Below are 20,934 nucleotides of genomic sequence, written 5' to 3'. Positions count from 1 at the left end.
GGATGGTGGTGGTGATGTTGGTGTTGTTGTTGTTGGTGGTGGTGGTGGTGGTGAAATGGGTGGTGGTGGTGGTAATGGAGATAGTCAAATGTGTGGTGGTGGTAAAGTGGGTTGTGGTAAAGTGGGTGGTGGTGGTGGTAATGGTAAAATGGGTGGTGATGCTGGGTGGTAAAGTGTGTGGTGGTGGTGGTGAAATAGGTGGTGGTGAAGTGGGTGATGGTAGTGAAATAGGTGGTGGTGAAGTGGGTGGTGGTAGTGAAATAGGTGGTGGTGAAGTGGGTGGTGGTGAAGTGTGTGGTGGTGGTGAAGTGGGTGGTGGTGAAGTGGGTGATGGTGAAGTGGGTGGTGGTGGTGGTGATAATGGAAGTGGTGAAGTGGGTGGTGGTGAAGTGTGTGGTGATGGTGAAGTAGATGGTGGTAAAGTGTATGGTGGTGATGGTGGTAGTGAAGTGGGTGGTGGTGGTGGTGATAATGGAGGTGGTAAAGTGGGTGGTGGTGAAGTGTGTGGTGATGGTGAAGTGGATGGTGGTAAAGTGTATGGTGGTGGTGGTGGTGGTGAAGTGGGTGGTGGTGGTGATGATAATGGAGGTGGTGGAATCGGTACTGGTGCTGAAGTGGGTGGTGGTGGTGATGGTGGTGATGGAAGTGGTGAAGTGTGTGGTGATGGTGGTGGGGGAGGTGGTGAAGAGTTTGGTGGTGAAGTGTGTAGTGATGGTGAAGTGGATGGTGGTGAAGTGGATGATGGTGGTGCTGATGAAGGGAGTGGTGCTAGCGGTAGTGATGGAGGTGGTGAAGGGGGTGGTGACAGTGGTGTAGATGGTGGGGGGGGGGTAATGGTGAGGATGAGGGAAAGATGCTGGTGGGCATAAGATTCACTCTGCTGGGAAAGTATAGTATGTGACAGAAGGTTACCATCTCAGAGTTTTAAAATAGATGGGATATTGCCTTAATAGGAAGGAAAAATTCTAGTGCACAATTAATGGTCTTAATACAACATAACTGGTGTGAACCAGCTGCGAGTTTGCAAAGTTCTGAGGAGGAGACAGGCCGTGAAACTCCACTTTATGTTCACTCCCAAGGCTGGCTCTCTGTGTAACTGAATCATCATTAAAATCAATCTAATTGACTCAGGACAGGCAGATATTAAGAATAACATACCCTGCCCAGTCGGCATGGCTCAGTGGTTGAGCATCAACTTATGAACCAGGAGATCACAGTTCGATTCCCCATCAGGACACATGCCCTGACTGCGGGCTCAATCCCAAGAGTGGGCCGTGCAGGAGGCAGCTGACCAATGATTCTCTCCCATCATTAATGTTTCTGTCTCTCTCTCCCTCTGCCTTCCTCTCTGAAATCAATAAAAATATACTTTTAAAAAATAATAATAGAGGATCCAAGATGGCGGCATAGGTAAACACACCAAACTGCTGCCGTGCACAACAATTTCAAAACTACAACTAAAATGCCTATCCCCCAGAACCATGGGAAAGCTGGCTGAGTGGAAGTTCTACAGATAGACTGAATGAGAAAGGAGCAGTCAGGGCACAAGCACTAAAAACTGAGGTTATGGGGCGCTAGCATGATACGGATAGGCAGCAGACCCCAGCTGGCGGTGGATCCTGGCTGGCAGAGGGCGTTGCTTTCTTCAACCCGAAGAGAGACAAGCTCCCAATCTCTCTGAAATCCAGTTTCTGGAGAGACGCTAGACTGTCTGCCATCAAATCAGAAAGTGAGGGTGGCTTGCTTGCAGAGCTGCGCACAAGAATAATTGTTTGCTGTGTGGGGCGTGAGAGGCGGGGAGACACAGGGACTTGGGCAGAGGGCAGAGACAGCTGACAGGCAGCCATCGCTGTAAGCCACACCCTAGCCTTGTGACTCCACCCCACACAATCTACAAACACACCCAAGCAGCAGCTTTTGCATATGAATGGCCTTCTTTAGCACAGTATAACCTAGCAAACTGGAAACCTGGTGCAGACAGCTCCAAAGCCTCCAAGCTCCAAGCAGGGAGGAGAGGACTGTGGTTCTTGCTGTAGCTCCTGCAGGGTGGCCTCAGACAGTAGCTGAACCGCATCCCATTGGAGATCCAGAAGCCAGTGTACCTAATGGTCAGTGTGAGACACCAGATTTCAACTCCTCACATCCATTACTGACACATTCGGAGGTGGGCTCAGTGAGTACCAAAGGCCCACTGAAACAAGGCCTGCACCATAAGTGTGTCTGCAGCACAACAGTTCTTCCATTAAAACACAGCGGGTCCTCACAGCCAATTGGCCTGGAGGTCAATTCCTCCCAGTGTACCAACAGCAATCAAGGCTTAATTACACCAAGACTTTGCACTCAGCCCACAAAGGGGTGTACCAAGAGCAACCACCTCAGGTGATTGGGGAAGCTGAGCTACTGGCCCCTGTAGGTCACTAACCACACAAAGCCACTCCATCAACAAAGAAAGGCAGCCAAAATGAGGAGACACAGAAGCATGTCACAAATGGGAGAGATGGAGGAAAGAAAACTACTAGATGACATAGAGTTCAGAACCATATTTATAAGATTACTCAAGAATCTTCTAAAAACCTTTGAGAAATTGTATGAGACCTCCAAGAAGCTTAGTGAGACCTTCAAGGACCTTAATGAGAATGCAAAAAAAAAATGGAAAAGGACCAGTCAGAAATTAAGCATACACTGTCTGAAATAAAGAATATACAGAAACTCAACTGTAGATTAACGTACCCCAAGAGTCAAACCAAAGATCTGGAATATGAGGAAGCAAAAAACACCCAACCAGAGAGGCAGAAATAAAAAAGAATCCAAAAGTGTGAGGATAGTGTACGGAGCCTCTGAGACGGCCTTAAGCATACCAATATCCATATTTTGGGGGTGCCAGAAGAAGAGAGAGAACAGGATATTGAAGGCCTATTGGAAGAAATAATGACAGAAAACTTTCCTTACCTGGTGAAAGAAATATACTTACAAGTCCAGGAAGCACACAGAACCCCAAACAAGACGAATCCAAAGATGACCACACCAAGAAACATCATAATTAAAATGCCAAGGGCAAAAGACAAAAAGAGAATATTACAAGCAGCAAGAGAAAAACAGTTAGTTACCTACAAGGGAGTACCCATACAACTGTCAGCTGATTTCTCAACAGAAACTATGAAGGCCAGAAGGGAGTGGCAATAAATATTCAAAATGATGAACAGCAAGAACCTACAACCAAAATTACTCTACCCAGCAAAGCTATCATTCAGAATTGAAGGTCAGATAAAAAGCTTCACAGACAAGAAAAAGTTAAAGGAGTTCATCACCACCAAACCAGGATTACATGAAATGCTGAAGGGTGTTCTTTAAGAAGAGGAAGAAGAAAAAAAAAAAAAAAAAGGTAAAGGTAAAGGTAAAGGTAAAAATTACGAACAACAAAAAGACATCATATACATACCTACCAACAAGTGAATCTAAAAATCAAGTGAATAAAAAATTTGAAGAACAAAATGAACTGGTGGATATAATAGAATCAGGGACATAGAAAGGGAGTGGACTGACAATTCTCAGGGGGAAGAGGGTCTGAAGGGTGCGGAAGAGATTGGACAAAAATCTTACACCTGTGGATGAAGATGGTGGCAGGGGTAAGGGCATTGGGTGGGGAATCAGGTGGGAAGAGCTATGGGGGGAAGGGGGAAGAGGAACACCTGTAACAATCTGAACAATAAACATTTATTATAAATAAAATAAATAAATAAAAATAAAACAATAATAATAATAATGTATCCTTCTCTGTTGTTTTTTGGAAAACGTGGCCAGAGCTGCCTAAGGCTGTGTGACTAAGAACCCTCAGCGTCTGTGGCAGGAGAGGAAAATGTAAACAGGAGGCGAGTCGTGGAGGGCAGCATCACAGTGCTGAACAAGGTGCCTCCTGGAAATGCATTTCAATTTATAAATCCTATTTTCTGTTGACTTACCACGCACAAGTGCAGATGTGCTCCCCTAGAAAAAAACTGATACTCCAAAGCAAAACGAAATCACCCCCTAGAGAATGTTGATTTTACATATCTAAGGGAAATGGAAAAGGCTAATAAAACCATTAATAATATTCTGTCTGTCCTCACTCCAAAACAGAGGCTATATGCTACTGCCAAAACAGCCTAGGTGTAATCACACCATGTCATTTTCCTGCCCAGGAGCCTTCACAGCACCCATTCATGCCCAGTGTGTTCTCTCCCGGACTGTCCCAAAGCCACCGCTTTTCTCCTGTCCTCAGCAAAGGGTACCGCGGTGTAGTTGGAAGCATCGGTTGCCTCTCTCCCTGTCCCCTGCAGCGCTCCCTCAGTAATTCCTAGCAACTTGTCCACTTGTCCTCATGCGGGTATTTATGTTTGGGGTCCTGCTGTAAATTGACTTACCCGACTCCAATTTTTTTTAAGTTAAAAAGAAAAAAAAACTTTTTAACAGAACAATTTTACAATTGTAGAATAGAAAGGGGTGGAGCAGGGAGTATGCCTCAAAACATATGGAAACATGTCTTCAGAATCTTCCTTAGCCATGTTTCTCCCCGAAATGCTCATGAGAGCTGCTCTGACCGGCTCACCCATGCTCTTCACGTCCCAGCACAAGCTGGCTCTTTTCAGACCCCTCGTTCATGTTGTCAGAGTCCTTCTCTCTCCTTTTACTTCTTCATTTCTCGGAATTTTTAAAATATATTTCTAATGATTTCCGAGAGGAAGGGAGAGGGAGCGAGAGATAGAAACATCAATGATGAGAGAGAATCATTGATCGGCTGCCTCCTGCACACCACACACTGGGACTAAGCCCCGCAACCCGGGCATGTGCCCTGACTGAGAATCGAACTGTGACCTTCTGGTTCATAGGTCAACGCTCAACCACGGAGCCCCAGCGGCCAGGCCATTTCTCAGAATTTTTAAAAAGGCAATTCCTATGCCAGCTCTGAAAGGCAAAGACTGTTCCTCTGAGGCCCTCCTTCTCACATGGTGGGCGAAGGGCAGTCAGAAAACTGGTTTTACATTTGATAACTTTATTCCTGTCACAAAAGGAGCACTGAGGGCAGCCCAACGCTTGCTGTACCATCTGTACTCTTCACTGTGTGTGCCCATGCACAAGCTTTTTTTCCCCACTCCGACAAGAAAAAGAATAAAACTCCTTAACACAAGAGCCCAGAAAACACTTGTTAAATGAGTGAAGAATTTACCTTTCTCAAAACTAGGCCTATGTGCTAGGTAATATTTGGCTTTTGAAAATTAACATGCTGATCCACTGAAGGGAAGAAAGACTGCAGACATACAGCAGAGGCAATGATGCATGACGCAGTGGAAAGGGGAGGGGGAGAAGGGAGGAGCACATTCCCAGAAACCATGGCAAAGGGGCTAGGAACTCCATGAAGTGCGTCGCCAGGCAAGCCTCTCATCTGAAAATTCCATCAGAGCACGTTTCTAACCAGGAATGTCACAGAGGAGCCTGGCTGGGCCGGAGCAGGGCTGAATTCTTCCGACGTGTGAGCACCACCACCATCTCCCCTTGACTTTCATCCCACAGTGATTCACTGAGCACCGGATATGTGCTAGTTTGCTCCAAGGGCTGAGGCAGAGCAGTGGACAAAGGAGACACAAGCGTATTGAGCCAGTAAACAAAGAGGATGAGCAGAACATAGGTTCCCTTAGAGCCGTGGTTCTCAACCTTCCTAACGCCTCGACCCTTTAATACAGTTCCTCGTGTTGTGGTGACCCCCCAACCATAAAATCATTTTCGTTGCTGCTTCATAACTGTAATTTTGCTACTGTTATGAATCATAATGTAAATATCTGTGTTTTCCGATGGTCTTAGGCAACCCTGTTAGCGGTTCTCAACCTGTGGGTCACAACATTTGGAAGGTCGAGAACCACTGCCTTAGAGAATGATGAGCACTTTGGAAAGCAGGGACAGGAGACAGGGAGTGGGGGAGAGCTGGTGAAGTGGGATGGAGTTTTTCCAGTTTCACAGGTGGATCAAGGCCACATTTCAGTCAGGAAGTGAGGCAGCCACAGAGCAATGGAGACCTCTAAGGGAGAGCCCAGAATCTCTCAAGAAGATCTGGAGTGAAGCTCAGGCTTAGTAGGACTTCATTGGATGAAGGTAGTTTCCACAGTAGAGAGAAACCAAATTCCTATGCCGGCGACTAACTGTGTGGTCCATGAGAAGAAGCCGTCTTAGAGATGGGAGAGACCTTCCTGCTGGTTGGTATTCAGTCACAGAAAGCAGTGCCATGGTGACTGCAGGCACCACCTGGCGTTAGCCCACCGTGCCCCTGGGTGTGAGTGCCCCAGGTGTGAGCCCATGGGTGTGAGTGAGCCGGGGGTGGCAGTTCTATAACACTAGGACTGCCTTCTCACCAAGATATCTCTCAGTTTTGAATAAGATCTATGCTAACCTTGTTATGAACAATGAAGAATCCTCTCCCTTATCTTTTCTTACCTTCTCCTCTGCTCTAAACTCACCATTTTTATTAATAACTAGAGGCCCTGGTGCATGAATTTATGCACCAGTGGGGTCCCTCAGTCTAGCCTGCAGGATTGGGCTAAAACCAGCTCTCCGATATCCCCTGAGGAGTCCCAGATTGCGAGAGGGTGCAGGCCAGGCCAAGGAACCCCTCCAGCACATCATCGGGGCAGGGAGAGGCGCCAGAGGTTGGCTGGCTGGCTGGGGAGGGACCACAGGAGGGTTCCAGGGTGTGTCTGACCCGTCTCAGTCCTGATCAGCCACACCCCAACAGCAAGATAACATACTGGTCGGAGCATGTGCCCCCTGTTGGTCAGTGCACATCATAACAAGTGGTTGAGCAACCTTAGCATATTATGTTTTGATTGGTTGAACGGCCGACCAGTCAACCAGACACTTAGCATATTAGGCGTTTTTTATATAGGATAGTGTTATGTTGATTTAAAGCATCTCTATTTCATTCTGTAAGCATTTTCACAGCGAGTTCATCTTTGTTCTGTCTTTAAAGGGATTGGACACTCATCTCTAGTCCCTTCTGCTTGCATAACTTTATTTACAGTTCTATCCGTCCTCTCTTCATTGTAGAAAATGTATCTTCTATTACATTTTTTGGATAGCATTATTCCTATGCTGCATCAGCATCACTCGCTCTCCATTTTTATTTTACTTGGCTAGTTGCTTTCACTTCCCTTTTCCTCTGCATTCAAAGGAATGGTTTCCAAAACCTCCGTAACTTTGCTGTGAATATTGTGGACAGATACCACCTTACACAAGTGAACAAACCAGTAATGAGGCAAATCAGTGTCCATGCCTAACATAAAACACTGAGAAAGAACACAGCAGCGCTCCTGCCAAGAATGGATAATATGAATCAAATCATGAGGAAACATCAAACAAACCCAAATGGAGGTGCATTTTACAAAATAACTGGCCTCTACTCTTCAACCATGGAAGGGCGTGCAGAGAGAAAGACTGATGAAATGTTCCTGATTACAAGAGACTAGAGACTATTAAAAACAATGCGTAATCCTGGGTTGGATCCTGGACAATTTTTTTTTTTCTGTAATGGGCACCATTGGGCTAACTGGCAAAATGGGAATAAAGTCTATTGATTGTATCACTGTTCTCTCCATGCTTTTCCTCGTGCGTCGTAGAAAGGTAAGATAGTATGCAAACGTTTAGGGATCTATGTGCTCTCATAGTTTGCAGAAAATGGGCATCCTGCTTAGATCTTATCACAAGATCTTACAAATGTTTCATAAAAAATAATGTCATATGCACATGCGTGTGCATTTGTGTGTACTCATAAATACAGAGAAAGAGAGAAAGAAAGAAAGCAAATTCGGCAAAATGTTAACAATTGGGAAATCTTGGGGAAGGGTATTCAGGAGTTCCTTTTACCTACAACTTTTGCACTTACAACTTTTTCTGAGCTTGAAATCATTTCAAAGTAAAGGTTTTGAAATGTCAGCAGTGAAACAGAACTTCCTTCGGGACAGGTCTTCGGAAGCACTCGTGAGGAAAGCCAGGGGTTGGGATTTGAACCCCAGCTCCGGCTCTGATTAGCTCTAGTGCTTTTAAAAGTTTTCTTATTTCTCTGAAATTCTCCATTTCATCATGAGTACAGTGGAGATAAAACCACCTCATGGGGCTCTTGAGAGACTTAAAAGGAATAACACAGTCACATGAAACCAATGCCTGACACATAAAAGTATTCAGATATTTGTCGAAAGAATAAATGATAGACCTTGCAGAAATGAATGCAACTAACACATTTGCAAGCCCAGGAAGCAAACATGTGTATCATTCCTTCTCTGGTTTTATAGCATCTTAACATGTAAGAGATAAAGAACAGATGATGTGAGGGATGATGCAGTGGGGAAGGGAAGATGAAACCAGTTGAGATCCATACAACCCATCATTCTGTTTTCGCAAACTAACTGCAGCAAAGAGACCAAAGTTAATGGGAAAGGTGGCAAGCGGAGTCCATTTTTTCTCTTATTGTCTCTATTAGCATTTTAAAAACGTTAAAACTATGCCCTAGCTGGTTTGGCTCAGTGAATAGAGCGTGGGCCGGGGGACGGAAGAATCCCGAGTTCAGTTCTGGTCAAGGGCACATGCCCAGATATGGGCTCAATCTCCAGTGGGGGGAGCATGAAGGAGTAGTCAATCAATGAATCTCTCTCATCATAGTGGTTTCTATCTCACTCTCCCCTTTCCCTTCCTCTCTAAAATCAATTTTTTTAATTAACAAAAATAATAGTAATAATAATAATAATAATAATAATAATAATAATAATAAAGCCTTGGCTGGTTTGGCTCAGTAAATAGAGCGTTGGACTGAGAACTGAAGGGCCCTGGGTTCCATTCCAGTCAGAGGCACCTGCCTAGGTTGCTGACTCAAGTTGGGGGCATGCAAGAGATAGTTCTCTCTCATCATTGATGTTTCTATCTCTCTCTCCCTTTCCCTTCCTCTCTGAAATCAAAATAATAATTAAAAATTAAAACTAACTTGTCCTTTAATATTTCTATAAGTTTTCTATATTTTCTATCAAGATATAAATGTCGCCGAAACCGGTTTGGCTCAGTGGTAGAGTGTCGGTCTGCGGACTGAAAGGTCCCAGGTTCGATTCCGGTCAAGGGCATGTACCTTGGTTGCGGGCACATCCCCAGTAGGGGTGTGCAAGAGGCAGCTGGTTGATGTTTCTCTCTCATCAACGTTTCTAGCTCTCTATCTCTCTCCCTTCCTGTCTGTAAAATACCAATAAAATATATTTTTTTAAAAAAGATATAAATGTCAACTTATGTTTCACTTGTAACAAAACAAAACTTTAAAAATGCTACTGATATGCTTTTCCATGAGATACAAAGTATGAATATATATTATACATATTTATTTTAAAAACTGTTTCTTCAGGATCTTCCAACTACTCAAAACAACATAAACCCATAACTTCTAGCTACCTATCCCAGACCCAGTTGTTTTTTTAACTAGTGGTTGCACATTGCCTCAGAACCATAATTATGTTTATGCCTTTGAGCAAGCTGACGAAAAGAAACATTTACTTAAGGTTCCCATCAATGAATGCAGAGCTTAGACTAGCTTTTAGCTTATACAAACGTTATGCTTATTAATTCAGAATATTCATTCAGTTATTGAAATATGATCACAAAGCCTTACAGTGAGAGACTGGTTTTCTATTATACATATTAGCTTTGAACAAAAATCCTTTGGCTCAGAAATAACTGTCCCTGTCTGAGGGTTCATATACCTCTTGGAATTTTTAAAACTGATTTAGGTATCAAAACTATAGTGTCCATGCTCATCAATGCACAGATATATTATAAATTGCAAAATAAATCTATTCTGATTAAAAACTCACCAGTTGGATTTCAGCTTAAAAAATTCTAAAACTGCTTATGTACAGTAGTCCATCCACGCCAACATTCAGAGCATTGTTTTAATTAAAAACCAGTGATATGACACATTCCAACTGTTTCATTGATCCTATTTTGGTCAGAGTTCTCTTTTGAGGACTTAAACTTTTATGAAAACAAATAGTAAATATTTATTCAAATTGATTACTATTATTTCACACCCTGAAAACTACATTTTATGCTACATTTATCTACATTCATTTTTTTTAAATAAATTTTTATTGTTCATATTATTACAAGTGTTCCTTTCCCCCCCCTTCCCACCCCACCCTCTGCCCTTTCCCCACTCCCCATTGTCCTCATCCATAGGTGCACAGTTTATGTTCAGTCTCTTCCCACATTCCCCTCTCCCCTTTTCCCCAAGAATCATCAGTTCACTCCCCTTCCATACCTCTGATTCTATTATATTCAACAGTTAATATTGTTCCTCAGATTTTTTTTTAGTTTCCTTGGTTTTTAGATTCACTTGTTGATAGTTACGTATTTGTTGTTCATAATTTTTATCTTTATTTACTTTCTCTTCTGAAAGAACCCCCTTCAGCAATTCATATAATTCTGGTTTGGTGGTGATGAACTCCTTTAGCTTTTTTTTATTAGTGAAGCTCTTTATCTGACCTTCGATTCTGAGTGATAGCTTTGCTGGGTAGAGTATTTTTGGCTGTAGGTTCTTGCTATTCATCACCTTGAATATTTCTTGCCATTCCCGTCTGGCCTGCATGGTTTCTGTTGAGAAATCAGCTGACAATCGTATAGGTGCTCCTTTATAGGTAACCACCTGCTTAGCTCTTGCTGCTTTTAATATTCTCTCTTTGTCCTTTGCTCTTGGAATCTTAATTATGATTTGTCTTGGTGTGGTCCTCTTTGGATTCCTCTTATTTGGAGTTCTGTGTGCTTCCTGGACTTGTAAGTCCAATTCTTTCCCCAGGTGGGGGAAGTTTTCTGTCACTATTTCTTTCAGTATGTTTTCGATATCTTGCTCTCTCTCATCTTCTGGGACCCCCATGATTCTGATGTTGGATCGTTTGAAGTTGTCCCAGAGGTTTCTTACATCATCTTCAATTTTCTGGATTCTCTTGCCTTCTAGCTTCTGCAGAGGAGTGTCTTCTGGCTCTTTATGTTCCAAATCTTTGACTTGATTCTTGCGATCTTCTATTCTGTTTTTAGGACTCTGTATAATATTTTTTATTTCAGACAATGTATTCTTTATTTCTTGTTGATCCCTTATCATTTCTTGTTGATCCCTTTTCATATCCTCATAGGTCTCATTTATTTTATCGGCCTTTTCTAGGCGTCTCTTGAAAAAACTTATAAGTGTGGTTTTGAACTCTATATCCAGTCGCTTTTTGTCCTCCATTTCTTTCGTTTGTGATCTATTTGGTTTAGGCATTTTTGCAGGCAGCTTTTCTGATGGGGCGGGGTTTCAGGGTGGAGCCTACAGCCTCGGCTTCCGTCAGCCCCGCCCTATGCGACTCCTGAGACTCAGGGTCCTTCAGTACTTGTTGCAAGCACCTCTGAGAGAAAGGTGCCCTCGATTTTCGCCTGCTACCAAACAGTGTAAGCTCTCCCGCAATGGGCCCGAAACTGGAGTTCAGTTCAGTTGGAAGTGGAGTTGGAGGTGGCGTTCAGAGCAGTCTGGAGCCCCTGTCTCCTTCCCGCCAGGGCAGTCCTACGGCACAGCCGGCCGGCCCTTCTCTGCGCGCAGTGTGCGCGCCTCTGGGACCTCCTTTCGCCGCTTCCCCGGGTACCGCCTTACAGCCCAGCTCCCTCTGGATGAGCCTGGGTCCCCGGGGTCTGGCCTAGAACGGGGGTTCAGAGCAGTTGGGGGCCCAGCACAGTCGGAGTGTTTATCTCCTTCCCGCTTGGGAACGCCAGCCAGGCACCCGGCCTCCCTCCTCTCCGGCTCCGTCCTCTCCGCGCGCTGCGTGTCTCCGTACCTTGGGCTTTTACAGCTCCTCCGCTCTTCCTTCTGGTTTTCTCCTTGCTTCTTGTTGTAGAATTTCCAGTCAGTTGACTTTCCTGTAGTTCTGGGTAATGTCCATTTTATATTTTAGTTGTATTTTATTGAAATTGTTGCATGCGGCTGCGGCTAGGTGCCTACCCGAGCAGCCATCTTGGATTCATCTCTATCTACATTCATTTTAACAAGCCAAGGATTATTCAAAGTGATAATCACAATGGTAATTGTGAAGGGCTGGTAACTAAAGCAATGATCAATAGATAGATGAATAGATGATTGATAGATGGAAAGAAGATGCTTTCATAAATAGGTTCATATATATATATGGATAAGGAGATATATACATATCCTTACTAAAATTTCTTACAGACCCATAAAAGTAGATTTTTAAACATCTGTTTACTCAGACACATTCCAATGGGATGGAGGTTCATGTCCCAGTGAATATATCAAACAGAACAAAATACAACAAATGTAGGGGAAAAGGTCAGAAGTTGGGGTGAGTTCTGCTTTTATGGCTGGATCTAGATGACAGATAATTAATTATTGCAGCTCTCTAGACTTTAAGTTCAATGTGGAACCAATAGGGAAACTTCTGCTCCTATTAAAGACTTCAACTAGTGTGATTTGCTGACTATTTTTTTAATATATTTTTATAGATATCAGAGAGGAAGTAAGAGGGAGAGAGAGATAGACACATCAATGATGAGAGACAATCACTGATCAGCTGCCTCCCACAAACCCCCTACTGGGGATCAAGCCCACAACCTGGGCATGTGCCCTTGACCAGAATGGAACCCAGGACCCTTGAGTCCACAGGCCAAGGCTCTATCCACTGAGCCAAACCAGCTAGGGCCTGACTATGTTATTATATCACCTTACTCGTCAATCAGTCTGATCACTTGAATCAGTTGTGAGAACAAGAGCCAAGGTGAAGAAAGAAGCAAAAAATGACATTCTAACTGAACTATCTGCCTTGATTAGGTGAAATGTTTTGTTTTCAACACGAGACAATGTAACCGATGTTACACAGAACCTTTTACAGACCTCAGGAGCAGTGATTTCCGTTCCCCCCTCCCTCTCTGCTCAGGAACGATGTGGGTGTGGAAATAAACAGAGCAGTCCAAAAGAATGATGGGCTCAAGGAGAAACAAGCCTATGACCAAGTCAGTGTGTGTGAGTCAGCCGGGGTCCCCAGGCTCCCCAGAGGTTCAGCGGGGATCACTCGCAGGTGGGCCAGCAATCTGTACTTGGAGTTCTCGGGGTGACTTAGGGTAAGAGTTTGGGGACACTACTCTCCCGAGTCTGCCCAGGAGCGCAGAGAAGTGAAACAGAACCTAGAACACAACCTATCGATTGTGGCCTCCTCCCAACCCCTAATGAAAACGGGAGCTTGATGAAGGGCCAGCGGGAGTTTTAACACCCACGCGCGGCCTTCTGTGAAACACATCCACCTCTGCACCAGCCCATTCACATTAGCCTGTGACAGGAGGTCTCGGTGCTTCTCTTTTTGCTGCACACATGACTCATCCCAGGACGGGATGTGAGCTGAGAGTTCAAGGACACTTTTGACTGCAACCAGGTGAACGGTTGCCGTTGCCTGGGAAACCTCTGAAGACAACAATTCTTGGTAAGTCCAATATCTCAAGTCAGTGTGAGCCAAAGCCAATGAGAAAGCAAATCCAAGCAAACGAACGCCATAAGAAGGATACTTGGCCTCCAAAAGTACGTCCAACTTGCGATGTGCTCATTAACTTTTGAAAAGAGGGGGGAAAAACACATTATAATCCTAATTAGCCTATAAAAAATTATAACCTTCAATGCCAGCTTTCAGATTACAGAATAGAGACATTTAGATTCCTTAAACATCTATGCATTGACCACTAAACTGGGGTTTTTATAATAACCCTGTAACAAAATGTAACATGTTTTCAGAAAATTGGCCCTCTTAGTTCTTTAGGATTCTGTTCCATTCTAGTTTGTCCTTTTCGTCCCAGATTTCCAGTTAAAATGCATGTCAAATACCAAGTATTAGATGGGGTTTTTTTTAATGAGACATAAAATTTTTGTTGTAGTAATTCTGAGAAAAAAAAATTTAATGAGTAGAGCAATGTTCTATTGTTTTGTGTCAATAGATTTGTGTTTAATGGAAAACTTTCTAAGCTCTGTTTTGCTTCAAATGCTGAGTTTGGTAAGGGATCATTCCATGAATCTGAGTTTATTATTTCTTCAATTTTTTTAAAAAAAAAAATTATCCTAAAAAGAATTATATTGAAAATATGTGCACATTACTGGAACCTGCATTCACATAGTCTTTTGTAACAAAATGAAAAATCAAAATGCAAACACCATAGGGAAATCAAGTTATGTCCTCACATCTCAACATTGTCACAGAAAGAGGCTTGTTTAGGAATTAACGTATTTGAGGCTCTTTGAAAATTATTTTACAGGTCTATGATTACGGTGGGGGATGCTGTCCAAAAAGTATTGCTTTCATACAGGTATTTTCACTTAAATTTGTAGATGCCTCTTTGGACATTCCTCTGAGTTCATTGCTTTGCAATGCCCTCTGCTGGTAACTGCTTGTAAGTGGTTTCAGGAAACCAGTACTATAGCTTCCTCTCGCCCACATGCCACCAAATACATAAATCCGTTGCTCAAGTGGCTCTATTTCTTATGGGTAGATGTATATACCTAGCTTTATTTTCATTTAAATGTTTAAAGTAAAATTTGTTTTAAAATGTAAGGATCTTTGGATTTAATTTTTATTTCATGTTGGAGACACATCTTTTTCCAGAGCATAATAACTTAATCACAAACTAAATACACGATTTAATCTAAAAGGCCCGGTTTTAAAGTTGGAAGAGGAGAAACAGCATGTAATTTTGAACTTATTTAATCTAGGTTGCTTTTATTGGGAAGGTCACAATTTTTATCTCAACTGTGTGAACTCGGAGAACCACTTCTTTAGCGTTACTCCATCTAAGTGGATCTAAAGGGTTCATTTCAGTTACTATGACAGCAATCTATCTGAAATAGAAAGATCCCGGCTCCGATTTATATGCAACGAATGTGTCTCACCGATTGTTTGAAAAATCAGAAGCTCTTCTCCATTGGAATGCCAACGTAACTTGTACTCGAGTTATATATAATTCTTTACCCACAATTATGAGACATACAACTGACTGTCCTGAGAACCGACAGCCAGGTTCCTCGGCCTGCTGGAAAGACAACCTTGTGAGAATGCTAATGTGTGTATGTTACCTACCAACATAGAAAAGCGCCAGCTATGCTTTGCTTAAGAAACTCATCCAGAACCCCAAATGCTCCACCGTAACCAATGCAATCTCTGTCCCTCTGAACTTCGTCTGAAGTACCCATTCAAGAGTTCTAAACAGCATTCATGACCGTGACCTAAATTATTGGGAGATTTTTCTTTTTAATCTTATTGCTCGAGGGAAGAACCATCAAGTCGGACTCCTCCGGGCCTTCATTCCGGTAAAGAGACACACGCCATGCATATGTGACGGGTCTCCTATAGCGACAAACAAATGGCTCCGGCGTTCAGCATGTCTTTCTATCGGATGCTTATTACATGTAAGCAACAGATGTACTTCTCATCTGAGCACCGTACAAGTGGCTTTTCAAAGAATCCTAAATAGGAAATGAGTCAGTGCAAATACAAACCCCAGAGCGATTCCATACTGCACAAGGAACATGTGCCGTATCACACACATGGGCTCCTCAGCGGAGTGCCTGCCGGCTGAATGTCATCAGCTGTCTGGGCCCTCACCCCAGGCGCGTGTGCCCTGCGGCGCTCCAGCCGGCGGGAACCACAATCCGGGGACCCCCGGTCATCACCGAGGATCGGGCCCCTGGACCACGCTCATGCCCGTTCCGAAAAGAGGGGGAGGCAGAAGGTGGGCCCTCCTCACTCCCCCTTCGTTCATCCGCCACCCGTGGGAGATGCTCGTCTCCCAACATGCAATCCAGTGTGAGGTGGTGGACGAACCGGAATCTTCTTTTCTCGGTATTTCTGTCCTTACCTTTACCTGGTGGGTCTCTACGGACGTGCAGGAGGTTATCTTTTCCGAGATATATTCCAAAACGCTCTTAGGCTATGTCTCTTGGGATTTCTCCACACCGCCCCGGTCGGGAATGTTATTACTTTCTGAAGGAGAGAAAAAACAAATGTGCCCATGAAAATCGCCACAAAAATCACTGATGTCTAATCCGATCTAAACAAATGCCAAACCAGGGTGAATAGCACCTACTCCCAGGCATCGGTTGGTGTGTTTTGTGTTAAAAGTCTCTCTTGGGCAGATGTAGCTAAAGCCACGCTCCCCGCGTGAAATGCCCAGTTAGGGCAGCAGCTGTGTGCTCCTTACCTCCAGTGATCCGGGGAGGTCACGTCCAGTTGAAAGCATCCTGCCCTTCTCCCCACAGGAAGGTCCCATGGAGTCAGCGTGCAGAAGCGCAGCAACTTGCTAACTTTGCTCTGTTATTTACCGCCCGCACAAAGGAAATGCTGTCTATTCAGAACGCATTTCAAAACTCTTTTCACTGCGAGCGAGCGAACAAGCGGGCTCATGTCCCGAGCCAGGTCACATCTCCGGGGCCTGGCGCTGCCCCGGGGCCGGCGCCGCGTGGCACTGCCCCCGCCCGCCCACAAGGGGCTGTTGTAAACACTGTGCGGGGACGCATAGGCCTGCGGGGGGGGGGGGGGGGGGTGAAGTGGTGAGGGCGGGGTCTCCGCATTTCTCACCCCAAGTTTCCTTGCTTGGTTGCCCTACATTTCAATGAGGAGGCTGCCCTCCTGCCCCCAGGCTCGTGCCTCCCGACACAGAGGCTACAAACTCACCCCCAGGCACAGGACTTCATGACTGAGTCCCTGCCTCTGGGCAAGGTACTCAGACCTTTTCTTCCTGGCCCTTTCCTGGTCTGACGGTACCTGCCTCCTTAGCTGGAGGGCTGAGTGACATAGGCATGCAGATTCTGTGGCGGGGCCTGGGACAGAAGGGTGAGGGCTTCTAGCACAGAACTCTCTCTCCAAGGCCCATGGAGGCTCCAATACTTGGACTCAGTGTGAAACCCCACCCCCACCCCGCCCCCCAGCTCCCATCCCACGGCCACAGATGGGCAGAGATAGCAGCCTGGGAAGTAGGTCAGAGCCACCTGCCCCATCACCATCACCACCACCACCACCACCACCAGATCAAGAAGAGAGAAGCCCAGCTGGTGCCGCTCAGTAGTTAAGCATCAACCTCTGTACCAGGAAGAAATAGCTGGATTCTCCGAGAGGGCCTGTGCCCAGGTTAATCCCCAGTAAGGGGTGTACAAGAGGCGGCAGATCAATAATTTTCTCTATTCGTGTTGTTGCTATCTCTCTATTCTTTTTTTCTTCCTCTCTGAATCAGTAAAAGTATTCTTTAAAGAAGATTAGAGAAGAAGAGGAGGCCAGAGAGAGACCCTGCAGACAGGAGCTGGCCCCAGGAAGCCGGAGTCAGCTGGGCATGAGGCCTGGCCCAGAATGTCCGGGAGGACAGAGGAGCTGACAGCATCGGGGGGAGCGCTGACACTGGACACAGTGCACGGAGGCTGGCAGCCAGGAGGACACCTGCTGGGGGGCGGAGGGCAGGGCCAGGTGTGGGCCCCTGGAACCAGTAGGAGAAACTCAGTCCAAAAAGGTTCCCCAGAGGCCAGAGCAGGACAGTGGGGCTGAGGAAGGCACCACCAGGATGACCCAAGGAAGTGAGATACATCTACCAGGGGGTCAAGGGAACGCTGAAAATAAGGAGCCTGCTGTCAGGAACTTATAAAGTTACAGTGCTTCCCAGCTGGTGTGGCTCAGTGGTCAACCTGTGAACCAGGAGGTCATGGTTCGATTCTCAGTCAGGGCACATGCCCAGGCTGTGGGCTCAATACCCAGTAGGGGGTGTGCAGGAGGCAGCCAATCAATGATTCTCTCACATCATTGATGTTTCTATCTCTCTCCTTCCTTTTTCACTGAAATCAATAAACACATTAAAAATTAAAAATGAAAAGATGTAATGCTCTAGAAAGACCATCTTTAAGAGAGTTAATTCAAACCTCTGTCAGGTTAGGTAAGAAGGGGCTGGTGCTCCTCCCTCTCCTTCCTACAAGCATCCCAACTCTCTCTCTCTCTCTCTCTCTCTCTCTCTCTCTCTCTCTCTCTCTCTCTCTCTCTCTCTCATGCACACACACACACACACACACACACACAGCCTACAACCATGGAGGAGGGGGTGGCGAAGTGCAGAAGGAGGAGAAGTCAGATAGCAGAAGGACTTGTCAGCCTGGCTATACATAGATAGTCAGGCCCACAGAGGAGACCTGATGAGACATCACTAAGTCAAGGTCAAATTTTGACTAGATCATGGGACTAGACATTGTATAATAAGTGCTGAAATGATCATGGTCTTTCTGAAGAAATCTAGATAAATACATGTTCTCAGAAACTTTCATCACCTCTAAGGCATGCTTCCTATTACCTTGTCACCTTTCTGTGCTTTCCCCGAGTGCTGCCTCTCTCGGCCCAGCCTCCTTCAGAGCCTTGTCTCTATCATAAAAGGCCAGTGGTCATGACGCCATAACAGTGGAAAAACCAAACAACCGGTCACCAGGAGGTGCATGGAGGGCTTCTGGTGGGACGGGACTCGGGGCTCCATGGCGAGGAGGGGCTGGCAGAGCAAGTGCTTGCGCACGATTTCGTGGGCGCTGGGCCTCTAGTGTATCTAGAACATTAGACCACATACGGAAGGCACACCCTGCATTTTATGTAAGTTTTGATTGCCAGTAATCAAAAGAAGAATGATCGAAGAACACTTTAAGAAGCTTATCTGAGAAGCTAAAGGCACCTCAGAAAAACCCATCGACAGTTTATCTTTTGAGCTTCTTTTTGTGGGTAAATATCAATCCATCTTGCCAGGGGAAAAAAGACACCAGAACTCTTTTTTACCTTCCTGCTCCTTTACCCCCATCCCGCATGTCCATGACCTGCTGAGAAGGGCCTTCATGGCTTCCTCTCTCTTTGGGCTTGCAGATACATTCAAGTCTCCTGAATGGCGCAGAAGCAGCTCCTCTCTGGCCAAAAGGAAAACTCGGGAGGAAAAAATCAAAGGCAAGCCTACTTGTGAGCTTCCCAAATTGAGCAAATTTGGGTGTAGCATCTGCAGTCTCCGTTTTGGAAACCACAATATGCCATTCATCCCTCACGAGATGACGGGACAGAAATGTTGTTGCTGAACCAGCCCGGGGAAATATGCTTGCTGCTTACCCAAAACAAACTCGCAAAATCCAACTTCCATCGCTGCGAATCCTCGGGCGGGAGAGTTTCCCTACGTACAATTCTGAACCGTTTTTTTTTTTTTTTCCTACTGGCTGAGTGAAGACGAATAATAACGGGGACACATTTGGGAAGATAGGGTTCTGACTTCTTACACAACGAGTCCAGAACAAAAACAGTTGTTGCTTGACAAAACACAGGCATAGCTAAGGCAACGTCCTTTTCCTCAAGATAAGAATGGGTGCGTGAAGAGGGAGGGAGTGGTGTCAAAGATACAGGTACTAAAACATACATTTTTGAGACCAGTAAAACTTCTTTGTTGTTGTTGATAATCCTCACCAGAGGATATTTTTCCTTTGTTAGAGAAAGTCGACGGGTGTGGGAGAGACAGAGAGAGAATAACGGCGATGAGAGAGAGACACATCAATTGATTGAGTCGACGGGAGAGGGAGAGACAGCGATGAGAGACACATCAATTGGTTGCCCCCGCAGGCCCCCAGCAGGGCTGGCCTGCCACCGATGTACGTGCCCTTGTCCGGAATCAAAGCCGGGACCCTTCAGTCTGCAGGCCGATGCTCTATCCACTGAGCCAAAATGGCTAGGGCCATGGTCGGCAAACTGCGGCTCTTGAGCCACATGCGGCTCTCTGGCACCTTGAGTGTGGCTCTTGCACAAAATACCATGGCCTGGGCCAGTCTATTTTGAAGAAGTGGCTTTAGAAGTTTAAGTTTAAAAAATGTGGCTCTCAAAAGAAATTTGACAAAATTTCCATCGTTGTACTTTTGATATTTGGCTTTGCTGACTAATGAGTTTGCCGATCACGGGGCTAGGGTGAGACCAATAAAACTTTAATGATTCATCCCCTTTGTTACTGGAGGCCTTTCGTGAAGGAACCCCCTTCACCCCGTGCCCTTTCCCAGGTCTGTGATGAAGAGTCCTTTCACACAGGGACTACACTCTAGTGTTCAGGCCCAGAACTAGAAACCTTGACAAAGGAGCTGAGGAACGCCCATGGGGCTCTCCCAGGGACTCAGCCTTTGGGAGAAGTACCCCGGGGGCCTTCTTCCTGACGACAACCCCTGAGCCGCCTGTTCTGTGTGCACCCCTGTCTCTCCTCCCTGAGAAAGAGGCCTGTCTATCAGTCCAAATGCAAATTCCAGGTGTTTGTCCCTCATCTCCCCTTCCTCTTCCACAGCACTGGATCTGCGAGTCCCCCCTGGGAAGGTGAATCTGCAGTAGTCCAACAAAAACTAAAAATAAAAATAAAATAAAGGCAACCAAGTCTCGCTCGTTAATCAACAAAAAGCAATTCCTATGAGCAACCCAGGAGCATTCCAGCAAGATGGCGGAGCACAGACATCATCCCGCAAATGTGCCTTGAGCCGAAACCGGTTTGGCTCAGTGGATAGAGCGTCGGCCTGTGAACTGAAGGGTCCCAGGTTCGATTCCGGTCAAGGGCATGTACCTTGGTTGCGGGCACATCCCCAGTAGGGGGTGTGCAAGAGGCAGCTGATCGATAATTCTCTTTCATCGATGTTTCTAACTCTCTATCCCTCTCTCTTCCTCTCTGTAAAAAAAAAATCAATAAAATATATTTTTTTTTAATGTGCCTTGAGAATCTGCATTCCTGGCCGCCTCAGAGTGTTTACAAGTGAACACCACTGCCATGTTACTACGTACTTACTTGTGCTTTTTTTTTTTTTTTTTTTTTTTTTTTTTTTTACGATCATTAAAACAGCCATAGAAT

The sequence above is a fragment of the Pipistrellus hanaki genome, assembly GCF_964339955.1.
Source record: "Pipistrellus hanaki genome assembly, chromosome: 17".
Taxonomy (NCBI): domain Eukaryota; kingdom Metazoa; phylum Chordata; class Mammalia; order Chiroptera; family Vespertilionidae; genus Pipistrellus; species Pipistrellus hanaki.
This window is presented reverse-complemented; position numbering follows the sequence as displayed.